This window comes from Psammomys obesus, unplaced genomic scaffold, assembly GCF_907164565.1.
Source record: "Psammomys obesus unplaced genomic scaffold, mPsaObe1.curated_primary_1811, whole genome shotgun sequence".
Classification (NCBI taxonomy): domain Eukaryota; kingdom Metazoa; phylum Chordata; class Mammalia; order Rodentia; family Muridae; genus Psammomys; species Psammomys obesus.
In genome coordinates this window covers 24,764,529-24,777,481 of record NW_026596079.1, presented here as the reverse complement: position 1 = coordinate 24,777,481, position 12,953 = coordinate 24,764,529, and the positions used below count along the sequence as shown (strand labels likewise).

The 12,953-nt window shown below is 39.1% G+C and overlaps 1 pseudogene; it reads left to right on the top strand.

Annotated features, from left to right (window-relative positions):
• The first annotated feature begins 755 nt into the window (after positions 1-755).
• LOC129690843 (60S ribosomal protein L34-like) lies at positions 756-10,327 on the top strand (annotated as a pseudogene).
• Positions 10,328-12,953: the final 2,626 nt, after the last annotated feature.

Here is a 12,953-nt window from a genome sequence, read left to right as displayed (position 1 = left end):
AGTGAGGTGACCCAGACCCAGAAACACAAATATGGTATGCATTTACTTATAAGCTATTAAGAAAATAATAATTAAGCTACAATTCAGAGACCCAGAAAGGTTAGGTAAAGAAGGGGGCTCTGGAGGGACTCATGAATCTCCCTAGGAAAGGAAAATAGAATAGCTTTTCCCTGGTAGTGTTTTTTTGAATCATCCTTTGAAACACTGTTGCCAAGAATTCTTTTCATGGGAATTATTTTAGTTGATAATCTGAAAACACTGAACACTAGAATTGCCAATGGGGGTTACAATCACTGATTAAAGAAGGGGAGGGAAGAAAAGAAATGTTTTACATTTAAGTTCTTTGTGTTTTATAATTTTGCCTTGGATTAACTCCACCTAGAAGCATGAATTTATCAGTCTAAATACACAACATTCTCTTCTCCCTTCCCCTTCCATTTTTTTTCTCTCCCTATCCCTTCCTTCCCACCCTTTCACTCCCTTCTCTTTCATTTTTTTCTGCTTTGTTTTTGTTGTCTACTGGATGCCAGACACCATTTTAGTTATGTATTTGGTGTTGATGCTGAAATAAACACCTTGGTAGATGCTGTTTGAGACACCAATAGGTAATATGGGGCTGTAGCTATCATGGATCTTGTATCTTAGCAGATACTAGGAGAGAAGAACAGATCAAGAAGAAATGATGATATAATATGATAAATGCTATGGCAGAGGAAAGGCCTTAGCATTGAGGGAGTTGGTGTGTAAAAGGGAATATGACCAGGTCGGTCAACTATAACAAGCCTTGCAAGCCATGATTTCTGGCTCAGATTACCTCTGAACATCTAGTGCATATATTTCAAAACTATCTTAAAATTGAATTTTTGTTATAGCCAAACTTTCATACAATAAAATAGTTGTATTAATAAAATAATTCTAAAACACAACTTCTTTTGATCCTCTGAACAAAGGAAACAAAGAAACAAAGAAAGCACTTTCTGTTTCTTGACCTTGTAAGTTGCTTCTTTCTTCTGCTGACTTTAGAACTTATGTATTTTGGCAATGACACAGGAGAATGGTGTGTGCGAGCTCCCCTATACTTGCTCTTTTGGATACCTTCAGTCTTCTTAATGTGGTAACTTCCCCCCTTACATTTACTTTTATGGTTTTTGTTATTACCTGCTGAGTCAAGTAGTAGAGCATTATTACATATCGCTTCATTGAGTAGGGTTTTTATCTGTCTAATTATTTGATTTTGCCTTGTGTTCTTAGAAACTTCTTCATCCCATTCCTCCTGAACTTTGAACCAACACCAGCTACCGATTGCCTTTATGCCTCCCTCACCTGGCCTTGAAGGTTGCAGAGACACGCCATCCTCCACACCTGTTCAAGTTGGGGAACAGATACTCAAAACAAAAGGCTATGGAGGGCACTTCAGATTTAAATTATAATAAATAGTTCTAGGAAGCTTGTTTTAAAGTGCTTACCTGTTAATTCTAAAATCTTTGTTCTGGGTTGGGTTCAACTGATTAATATTTCTTTTCATAGTGAATCATTTTTCTACATATTCTGGTAAAGTCTTCTCATCAAGTACCAAGAAGGACCCTTTGAAAATACAGAAAAGAATCTTTCTGTATATTATTCACCTTTCTGGTACCCTTTCCTTTGATTCAAACCCAGCCCTCATCATGCTGTCAATTGTATAAACTCTATCAGGATCCCCACATGTATTAAAAGCCTGGGCATTGCTCAAGGTGTTAGCTGAGTCAATTGTAAGGATTACCATAATTATTTTCCACATTTCAGATATCACAGACCTTTGTGACTTAGTGTCTAATTTCATATAGTTTGAATGGTTTTTGATTTATGTTTTGATTTTTTAAATCTGGGAATATAAATATAGTCATAGCTGAAATTACCTCTCTTATCATCCTTCAGGGACACTGAATGGATCAATGAATTCATGGACCACAAAACACAGTCATATTGGATAGAATGGAACAGCAAACTGGATCCTTTTTTTGAGAGGGTCTCTTTCTTGTCATTAACAGAGGGGAAAAGTCCAACACATCTGTTTAAAAAATTGAGGTCAACCATTAATTTTTTTCCCATAGTAATCAAAAGATGACACAATTGCCAAGATGCTACATTCCCAGTTTACAGTGGCAGGAGAAACTGGGAATTCCTTTGTATGGAAATTCCTAGACTGATATCTATGCAGAGCAGAGCAGAGCAGAAATAAATAGAGAATAGTTCAAGCAGACATTCAGTTAGAACAACTTTATAAATTCTTTCAAATGATGAGCTAAACATTTTGAGAAGAGTATATGCACATGTGTGTATTCATAATTTCTGTGTATTTATTTAGGGTATGCTTAGCACAGGCCAGAGTAATTGCACGTATTGAAGCAGCTACTTTTGAGAAACAGAGGGATATATAGGTATTAACACCTTTAATGAGGAGTTAGTGCTGGAAAGAACTCCTTTTTATCTTTTTTTTTTTATCAATTTTATCTCGTTTTCTATCTAAAAAAGTCTGCTCTAAATATTAATGGTTGTATGCTTTTATTTTACACTTTTACCCGAGGTGGAGCAGTTCCTAAAAATCACCCACATAGGCTAAAGCAAGGTACAAGAAGCACAAGCACACAGTTAGGGAGATGAGTCTGCCGAGGGAACAAGCGAGAAAAGTAAGAAAACATATAGACCCAGTGTGCCTCCACGGCACTGGGAGAGCCACAAGCAGTCGAGCCAGCCTGGGGCTAGGTGAGCTTAAAGTAGGCTTGGCCTGAGAGTGCAGGAGACCGTCAGCCTGGAGGGAAATCAGAAAGAGTTTAGATGAACTTTACTTATTCATCTGGAGCCTCAGGTCAAAAAGAGAAGCAAGAGGGGGCTTACAATTTATCCCTTAGATTTTAGGGGGCTTTGTAGATAGGGGACTTTGTAGAGAGTATCAGACTTAATCTGTAACCTAACACATGCATTAACACTAGTATTTCGTACCATTGTACAGACATCACTATTATTTCAGAACATTGTCACAGCCTTCCGATGAAGCCTGACACACAACCGATCGTCCCTCAGATCTTGACAACCACCAATCAATTTTCTATCTTCCTTCAGTGTCAATTCTGGATATTTCATATGAGTGGAAGCATAAGTTTTGTTCTAGGCTTTTGTCTATTAGCATATGATTTCTAAGTTTCATTTAGAGGGATAATATTGCTTTGCATGGATGTACCACATTTTATTTATCCACTCATCATAGAAAGTGGGTTGTTTTCACTTCTTGGCTATTGTAAATAGTGTTGTTATAAGCTATAGGTTCTTATTTAAACACCTGCTTCCAATTTTTGGAGTATATCCAACAGCGCAATTACTGACTCGTGGTAATTTTATTATTTTTAGCTTATAAGGGGACTGTCAAACTGCTTTCTACCACAGCTATACTACTGTACTGAACTTACATTTGATGAGAAAGTATTTACTTCAATGATACTGTGTGCCTCACTTTTATTTATTTATTTATTTTTTTTACGAGCTTCCAAGGATTGTTATGAGGATTAATAACCTTTGTGAAATCAAAACGACCCTGAGATTTCACCTTACACCCATCAGAATGGCCAAGATGAAAAACTCAAGTGATAGCACATGCTGGAGAGGTTGTGGAGAAAAGGGAACCCTCCTCCATTGCTGGTGGGAATGTAAACTGGTTCAACCACTCTGGAAGTCAATCTGGCGCTTTCTCAGACAACTAGGAGTAGTGCTACCTCAAGACCCAGCTATACCACTCCTAGGTATATACCCAAAATTTGCTCAAGTACACAACAAGGACATTTGTTCAACCATGTTCGTAGCAGCTTTATTTGTAATAGCCAGAACTTGGAAACAACCCAGATGTCCATCAACGGAGGAATGGATACAGAAATTGTGGTATTTTTACACAATGGAATACTACTCAGCAATCAAAAAGGAGGAAATCATGAAATTTGCAGGCAAGTGGTGGGATCTAGAAAAGATCATTCTGAGTGAAGTATCCCAGAAGGAGAAAGACAAACTTGGTATATACTCGCTTATATAGACCTACAAGACATGATAAACATAATGAAATCTACACACCTAAAGAAGATAATCAAGAAAGTGGACACAGGCGAAGGTGATTAATCCTCATTTAGAAAGACAAATGGGATGTGCCTTGAACTTATGACAGGAGTCTACCACAAAAGGCATCTGAAAGACTCTACCTAGCAGTGTTTCAAAGCAGACACTAAGACTCATAACCAAACCCTCGGCAGAGTGCAGGGAATCATATGAAAGAAGGGAAGTTAGTATGATATGGAAAGGATAGGAGCTCTACAAGGACCAAATATATCTGGGCACAGGGTCTTTTCTGAGACTGAAACTCAACCAAGGACCATCTATGGATATAACCTAGAACTTCTGCTCGGATGTGGCCTGTGGTAGCTCAGTAACCAAGTAGTTTTCCAAAGTAAGGGGGACACGGACTATTTCTAACAGGATCTCAAGGGCAGGCTGTTTGACACCTCCCCCCAGGGGAGGAGCAGTCTGTTAGGCCACAGAGGAGGACTTTGCAGCCAGCCCTGAAGATACCTGATAAAACAGGGACAGATGAAAGGGGAGGAGGTCCTCCCCTATCAGGGGACTTGGAAAGGGGCAGGGAGGAGACCAGGGAGGGAGTGTGGGGTTGGGGAGGGAATGAGGGAGCGGGATACAGCTGGGACACGGAGTTAAGAAAATGTAACTAAAAAGAAAAAATAAAAAAAAAAAAAAAAAAGAAACCTAATTGACTAGGATCAGAAGGAAGGAAAAGAAGACCTCCCCTATCAGTGGACTTGGGGAGGGGCATGCATGCAGAGGGTGGAGGAAGGGAAGGATTGGGACAAGAGGGTTAGGGAACCACATGGGGGAATACAAAGTGAATAAAGTGTAATTAATAAAGAATTAAAGAAAAAAAAAAAAATAACCTTTGTGAAACTATTTAGGGTTTCCTCCAAGCAGCCCTCACACAAATTAAAGATACTATGTGCTCAAGCAATTCTAGTATAATTTGCAAGGAGTTTGATAGTTCAATAAATTTGCACAAAATTTGATTTGGAAAGGTATGGACTTTTTCAACTTACTAAACCTGGAGCTAAAAAGAGACAAATTGTATTAAATTAGTTGTCTTGATTTGCTCTGTTTTTTTTTTTAATGTTGGAAGAAAAAAAGAAAGAGCTTATCTTTTTATCTTTTGAGGTATGAACAAATTGATTCTAGTTGTTAGAATAATCAATTAATTTTTCTTTATTCAGAACTTTCTAGTGAACTAAACCCAAGATGCCAGTAAGTTAAAACAGAAGCAAAAGTGTCCTGAAACAATGACATTTGCTGTATTTTAATAGGCTTCCATAGTAGTTTCTGAGAGACAGCAAAATGAGCATCAAATTTGAATTGTTTTGTGGCTCTAGACTATCTAAAAATCCCTTGGTGAAGGACAGACAACTTTCATTACCTATGAAGCACATACAGTGTTTCCAAGGTAACTTGGTAGGGACAGAGAACCCTTAGGTTCTGAATGCAAGGCTGCCTCACAACAATCCATCAGAACTTGAATCAACCCCTTTTTAAATTAAATTTTAAAAATTTTTATATTAATTACAGTTTATTCACTTTGTATCCCAGCTGTAGCCCTCTCCTTTATTCCCTCCCTATCCCATTCTCCCTCCCTCTTCTTCTTCCATGCCCCTCCCCCCAGTCCACGCATAGGGGAGTTCCCTCTCCCCTTCCATCTGACCCTAGTCTATCTGGTTTCATTAGGACTGGCTGCATTGTCTTTCTCTGTGGCCTGGCAAGGCTGCTCCCCCATCGGGGGTTGGATGGGGTCAAAGAGCCAGCCACTGAGTTCACGTCAGAGACAGTCCCTGTTCCCCTTACAAAACCCTCTGTTTTTAAAATAAATCCAGAAACTCATGAGCAGTCACAGGAGCTAGAATAAGATGTCAAGAACAGCTCTATGTTTCTCTGTAACTTGGTGACAGACCGTAACACACCCAGGTCTAACTTTACTGAGCTGGCATCTTGCATACCTTGACTAAAAAGGAGAACAAAACAAAAGGTATATGCCTTCTGTTTATGCGATTAAAGGCATATACACTCAGGAGGCAGAGGCAGGTGAGTTCGAGACCAGCCTCGTCTACAAAGCGAGTCCAGGAAAACAAGGCTACACAGTGAAACCCTGTCTCGAAAAGCAACAGAACAACAACAAACCATCCACGTACAAATGACTTTTTACATAATCATGCCTTTTAGCACCTACTATGTGTTAGACACATTTTACATGTTTTAATTTAGGCCTTTATAGCAACAGTGTGAAGTTGGTTTATATTCACTTTGGAAGCAAAGAACTTGGGTGTCTGAAGGACAAGGATCAACAAAGCTGATCTTCAAACAGCAGAACAGATGATTCTCAAGTCTGAGCTCCATCCAGGGTGTGGTGGCACGCGTTTGTGTTCCCAGCACTCAGGAGACTGACACAGGAGGGCGGCCATTAGCTGAGGGCCACCCTGAGTTACACAGAGAATACCAGGCCATCGAGAGTTATCTAGTGAGACAATGAATCAAAAAGTTAAAAATCATGAAACTAAAACAAAAAGTTTGAGGGCATAATAATATGCCAATTATCTTCCCAAATGGAGTTAGAAAATATATAAAAATATCCAGCATTAATTTTTAAAAATATTCTTCAAAGCCTGAATATATTATACATCAGAGTGACTGAGGTTCATATAATTTTATTTGTCCACCACTTAGATGTCATCTGAAATCATTTTGTTAAGGTTCAAATAAAATTCACTGTAACCCCCAACCTCCCTGTGATAGAAGTGTTCCATATTTAATTAACTCTGGTTCAAAGCTTCAGCTTCCCCTTGATTAATTCAGTGTTATAAGCATTTCTTTTTCTCTTCCCTAGAAGTGGAATAAAGAACAATCTTACTTTGGGGGTAGAGTGGTTTCCAGCTATACACTAAGCCCTGGGTTTGATTCCCAGCACCACACAGATTAGGTGTGGTGGCTTACGCCTATAATTCCAACAGTTTGGAGGTGGAGGAACATGAGTTCAAAGTCAACATAAACAAGGCTGTTTAAAAACATCAAAACACACAAGCAAAACAAGATACAACAAAACAGAAAAACCCCAATCGAACGAGGGACCAAGGGACAGCTCAGCTGATAAATCAAATTCTTGCTATGAAGGTTTATCTTGCAGAACCCATGTAAATACCTGTGAGTCGAGGCACATACCTTTCTATACTGGGGAGGCAGAGACAGACAGCTTTTTGAGGAGAATTCTAGACAAGTGAGAGACCCTGTGTCAAGGACAAAAATGGATCGCCTGAGGAGTGATATTTCCACATGCACACACATACGCATAAACATGTACACATGCAGCTCCCCTCAAACGCTCATGTTGGCTGACTCAAGTCAATTAGTTCCCTTATTTCCCTTGTAGTTCTTGGTTTTTTGTCATTTTATTTTATTTTTATTTATTATTTATTACAATTTGTTTACTTTGTATCCCTGCTGCAAGCCCCTCCCTCATCTCCTCCCTGTCTCACCCCTATGCTCCTCCCCTAGCTCCCTGATAGAGGAGGACCTTCTCTCCTTCTATCTGACCCTAGCTTATCAGGTCTCATCAGTGCTTGTTATATCACCTTCCTCTGTGGCCTGGCAAGGTTGCATTCCCCAGGGGGAGGTGATCAAAGAGTCACTGAGTTCATGTCAGAGACAGACCCTGATCCCCTTACTAGGGAACCCACTTGGAAACTGAGCAGCCTATGTGCTTCATTTAAGCAGGGGTTTTAGGTTCTCTCCATGCATGGTCCTTGGTTGGAGTATCAGTCTCTGCAGGGGCCCCAGTTTTTTTGCTCTATTGGTCTCCTTGTAGAGTTCCTGTCTCCTCCAGGTCTTTCTATCTCCCCCTTCTTCCATAAGATTCCCTGCACTCTGCCCAAAGTTTGGCAATCAGTCTCAGCCTCCGCTTTGATACCCTGATGGGTAGAGTCTTTCAGAGGTCCTCTGTGATAGGCTCCTGTCCTGTTTCCTATTTCTGATGTTGTTCTTAGGATTGACAAACACTGGACAAATACTCTTCCACTGATTTATATACTCAGCTCTTATTCTTTCTTTATGTCAGTCTTGTGGAGAAAAGTTCTCAAATACTTCTTCCCATTGACCAGGCTCTTTAATATTATGAAATTTCCTTACTAGATTTGTTCCCTGAGATTAATTTTATTTGTTGTGGGATGAAGCTGATTAATGGCACAGCTGCTACCCCTTCCCTCTTTCACCCACTTCTCATGCTCCTCATAGGAGCTGATGTCATCCTGTACGCAAGGGAGATTAGGGTTACAGGGATATTTATTTTAATGGCCATAAACAGGACAAACTTGGATCTTATGAAGAGAGAGAATTCAAGATATGGAGGAGATGTGAGGGTTTTTTTTTCTTTAATGTCTTTCAAAAAGTATTTTTATTTGGCAATTGACTGCATATCTTGCATGTTTATAGGGTAGAGTGGACTATTTTGGTGTTGATATTATAGAATTATTAAATCACGTTAGTGAACAGTCACTGTTTTACTTATCTTTTTGTATATAAAAGACTTAACATCTACTACTTCAGCAAATTTGAAATATGTATTATTAGTATTTTTTATAGTTACCATGTTTTTGTGATAGATAATTAAAGATTAGTTCTCCTAACCAAAATTTTATACTCTGTAATCAGCATCTTCACTTTCTTCATATCCTGTCCTCACTAACATTCTACCTGACATTTTTAATATTATATATATAAATAAGAGTATGCACTCTTTTTCTTTCTGTGCCTGGATCATTTCACGTAGCACAGTGTCCTCCAGTTTTGTCCATGAAGTTATGAGGTTATAATTATGCTTCAGTGTTCATCATTATTCACGATACCTAAGATAAAGAAGCAATGTGGTGCCCCCCGCAAATGTTATTCAGCTTTTGCCATGACAGTGGATCAGAATGAACTCTGGTTTGCCAAGTTCAATGGCTAGCATGTTTGGTTGTGACTCTTGATCTTTTCTTTCTGGTTTCTTGCCTTCCTTAGTGTAGGTGAGAAGTCAAGAATTTGGTGTCTACAGTAGAAATAGGCAGAAGTAGAGAATAAAGCCACAATCTCAGAAACGTGTTGTACTTTAAGGAAAATGTGTTGTACTTTAAGGGAAATCCGAAGACTCTGTAATATCTGTAATAGCTTTAGAGACTCTCCCCCCTTCTCCTTTATGTCTCATTTTCATGATCACAAGTGGATTAAAAACTGTCACATTAGATTGTGTGGGATGAAGAAATTATAAAAAAGATGGACTTTAGAGTGAATTTGGCCACAGAGAACCCATGCTAGAAAGTAGGAATGAGAAGCCCAATATTCTTAGGGTGACATCTGGTTCTTGTAAAATATTTACTTAATTACAGAAGAAAATTACCAGTGAAGTAAGGGAAAAGGGTGCTGTTACTCAGGTACAAAGCAACAGCAATAAAAAGGCTGCCAATGGCACAATGGCAATGAGCAGAGTCCCAGATAACAGTTTCTTGCTAAATTGCCTGCCTGCAAATATGCATTTAAATACAAGGACCATAGTTTGAATGAAATGAGTCTCTGATTCACTCAGCAAAGGGAAATTCAGGAAAATTTCCAGTAATCTGTTCTCATTCCCTAAAGGTTGTTGTTTTTATTTTTATTTTTTGACTGTACAACTTAACCACTTCTTTTAAACTTTGAAAAGTGATAAACAACTCCATCTTATTGTCAGAAAAGTAAGGGGGGCATTCTATACACAAACATGCCACTATCATGACTCAAATGGCAGCCCTGCAGCTGAAGAAATGGGCTTTAGAGATGCAGAGCCAAATGCAGTTTTATGACTTGCCTGTCTTGTCTTCCGGGCACAGTGCTTAAAGACACTCAGAAAGGTCCAGCGTTTGACATACTGTCTTTGGCTCTTCTACAATGCAGCCTCTAACAAAAATAGACTGTCTCTAACTTCTGGCAACAGGATTGTTTACCTGTATACAAGGAAGTTGGGAAAGCACCTAAATCTGCATGTGGTATGTGCCCCGGCAGACTTCCAGGGGTACATACTGTGAGGCCTAAAGTCCTTATGATTTCATCTAAGACAAAGAAGCATGTCAACAGGGCCTATGGTGGTTCTATGTGTGCGAAGTGTGTTTGTGACAGGATCAAGTGGTTTTTGCTCATTAAGAAGCAGAAAATCGTTGTGAAATTGTTGAGGGCACACGCACAGAACCAGAAAGCAAAATAAATATGCAGTTCTTTAAAGCAAAAAAAAAAAAAAAAAAAAAAAAAAAGGTCAAGGCTTGGTTAAGAAAAAAATAAAATAAAAAGAGTTGCCCATCTTAAATACTGACTTAATATTAGAGACACAAACAAAATTCACAAAACCCTGATGTGAAAAAGTGCATAGAGAAGGGGAGATAATGGAAGCACAAAGCAGCGAAGAACCAAACCAAATATCTTTTCCGTATGCATTTTAAATTGCTCAAGGAATTAATTTCATCCAAGCTGGTATGTGTCTACTCATTGATGCAAATTGCCCATACATACATTTCATTCCATGCTACCACAGAGACTGTCCACTCTGGAAAATGATACCTAGCGAGAATGTGATGCTTTCTCATTTCTGGGCTGGGCAGTCTGAATTTCACCCTCTGTAACGTAACCTTCAGCCTGAACTATGTTTTCAAATCCACAAAGTTTAGGGAGGCTACAAGCCTAGACCTGAATAAATGAAGCCCTCAAATGAAAATGGAAGTGAAGAGCTGCTGGTGGCACAGGCACACACGGCTCCTTAAAGTGGTCTAGGTCTGTAAAGCATAGGCAAAGACGCTGCAGTTAGAAGAGCTGGCTCTCTCTAATCGACACAATTGCTAGATGAGTAAACGCAATACCACTGGGAAGTATCAGGCCTTGAGGGTCACCAATGGCTGTATCAGGCCTTGAGGGCCCTGCTAACTGCCGATGGCTGAAAGCTGGAGATACTGGATTTCAAGTTAGTTGTCCAGCATTCTTTATAGGTCATTCTGGGGTTTTATCTCCTGGTGAAGACAAAATGCCTGAGAAAGACTGTGCTTTGGAACCAAAGCACAGAGAGAAGGTTAACACTGGCCTTGCAGCACTCGTTCTGTGACCTTGAAAAGGCCACTCAATCTGTTTTCTCCCTTCCAAAGTAAAAAGGGAACCATATTTTCCTGGCAATGAATATGAGGATTTGTGCTTTACACATGCAATGCAGGCAAGCATTGTTTCTCTCAACCCCGCCCTTCCCCCCAACCAACACCTTTTTTTATTGTAAAGACGAAAAGCAAGTAACAGATTGTCAGGTTTCAAAATTTGTTTCGGTTCACGTTGCCATGAAGGCACTCTGAAGATGATGATTATAAAAATCAGCAACAAATAATACCCAGGTTTTAGTAGATTAAGACTGGGAACGTTCAATGTAATGTTGCCCCTGTTACATCCAGACAAATTTGGACCAGATAAGTTGCATCTATGTGGGAACTGCTTTATTTGTGGAAGAGGGGGGTGGAAGAAGAGGGAGGGGAGGGGGTAGGAAGAAGAGGGGATGGGGAAGGGAGTGAGAAACTGTAGGAAGCAAGAAGGCCTCTAAATATCTTCAGGACCTTGGTAGCTAATATTTCATTGTAATTCACATGGTCAACCATGCCATTAACAGAGAAGTGTTGGAGAAGGCAATGAAGTCTCATATGTAAAGGATCCAATTGTTATTGGGTTCTGGGAATAAACATTCTTCCCTTTACATTGCACTTATTTCTTTACACGTGAGCATTATATTTTTCTACCATTTTAATACTCAGTTTTGGGAGATAGTAAGTCAAGCAGTTTTCCAGTTAATGATCCAGTTGTGATACTACAGATGGTCATAGGGCGGCCATAATGGAGATTTCTTGTAAAGTGACATATTTTGTTTCCCTCTGAATCACAGATTCTACTTCAAAGTTTAGTGTTAACTTCCTTTGAACTCCACCTTGCAACTTACTAGGTAAGAAAATGTAACTATCAACCAAGACAAATATCCAAATAAGTGTTTAAGAGAACTCTAAGTTTTCCTATGATAAAGAAGCAACCTAGTGAAAAAAGAAATCAAGCCAGTTTCTGCAACTGCTCATTTCAGATACTACAGAAGCCGGGTGAGTGATCAAAGAGCTTGTCACAGAACACCTGTGTTCAAATTTGCTTACTTTCCCCACAGATCATGTCCAGCTATATGCTTACATCTCATTTCTGCTCATTAGATAGCATTGCACAACATTATTCTGGTCACATGGTCCCAGTCTATAGAATTTATAGTTTTAGGGAGATTGTTCTTGTATCAGGGTTGAACCAGGTATCTGCTACTTGATTTCTGTGAACATCTGTGCTAAAATAAATGAGGTAACTGTGTTTTCTAGTTACATTTAAGGGGAGAAGTGGGTCAATGGACATGCAACACAGCTGTAGAGGAATAAGTGACTTTTGTTGGACAGTTGTGTGAAGATGAAGGAGGCAGGAAGAGAAATGGAAGAGACTCAAACTCTTTGTTCATTTCTCAACCTGGTTTCTGGTTAGCAGACCTGATATCACAAGGGGGAAACTTTAACAGTCTCCACACCATAGTTGAATTTTAGTTATTTTTTTCTTGTGTGGAAATGAAGTTTTAGTGAACTGAGACTATTTTGAGGAACTAAAATAAGTAACAGACTTTTTACTATTCGAGACACCAAAAAACACTAAGTCCTGTATTAGATTTCACCCTGTGGTCAGATAAGAATTCTTTCTAGAGCTGGTTTACAGGCCCATGCTTTGATATATATATATATGAAAATCTATCTATCTATCTATCTATCTATCTATCTATCTATCTATCTATC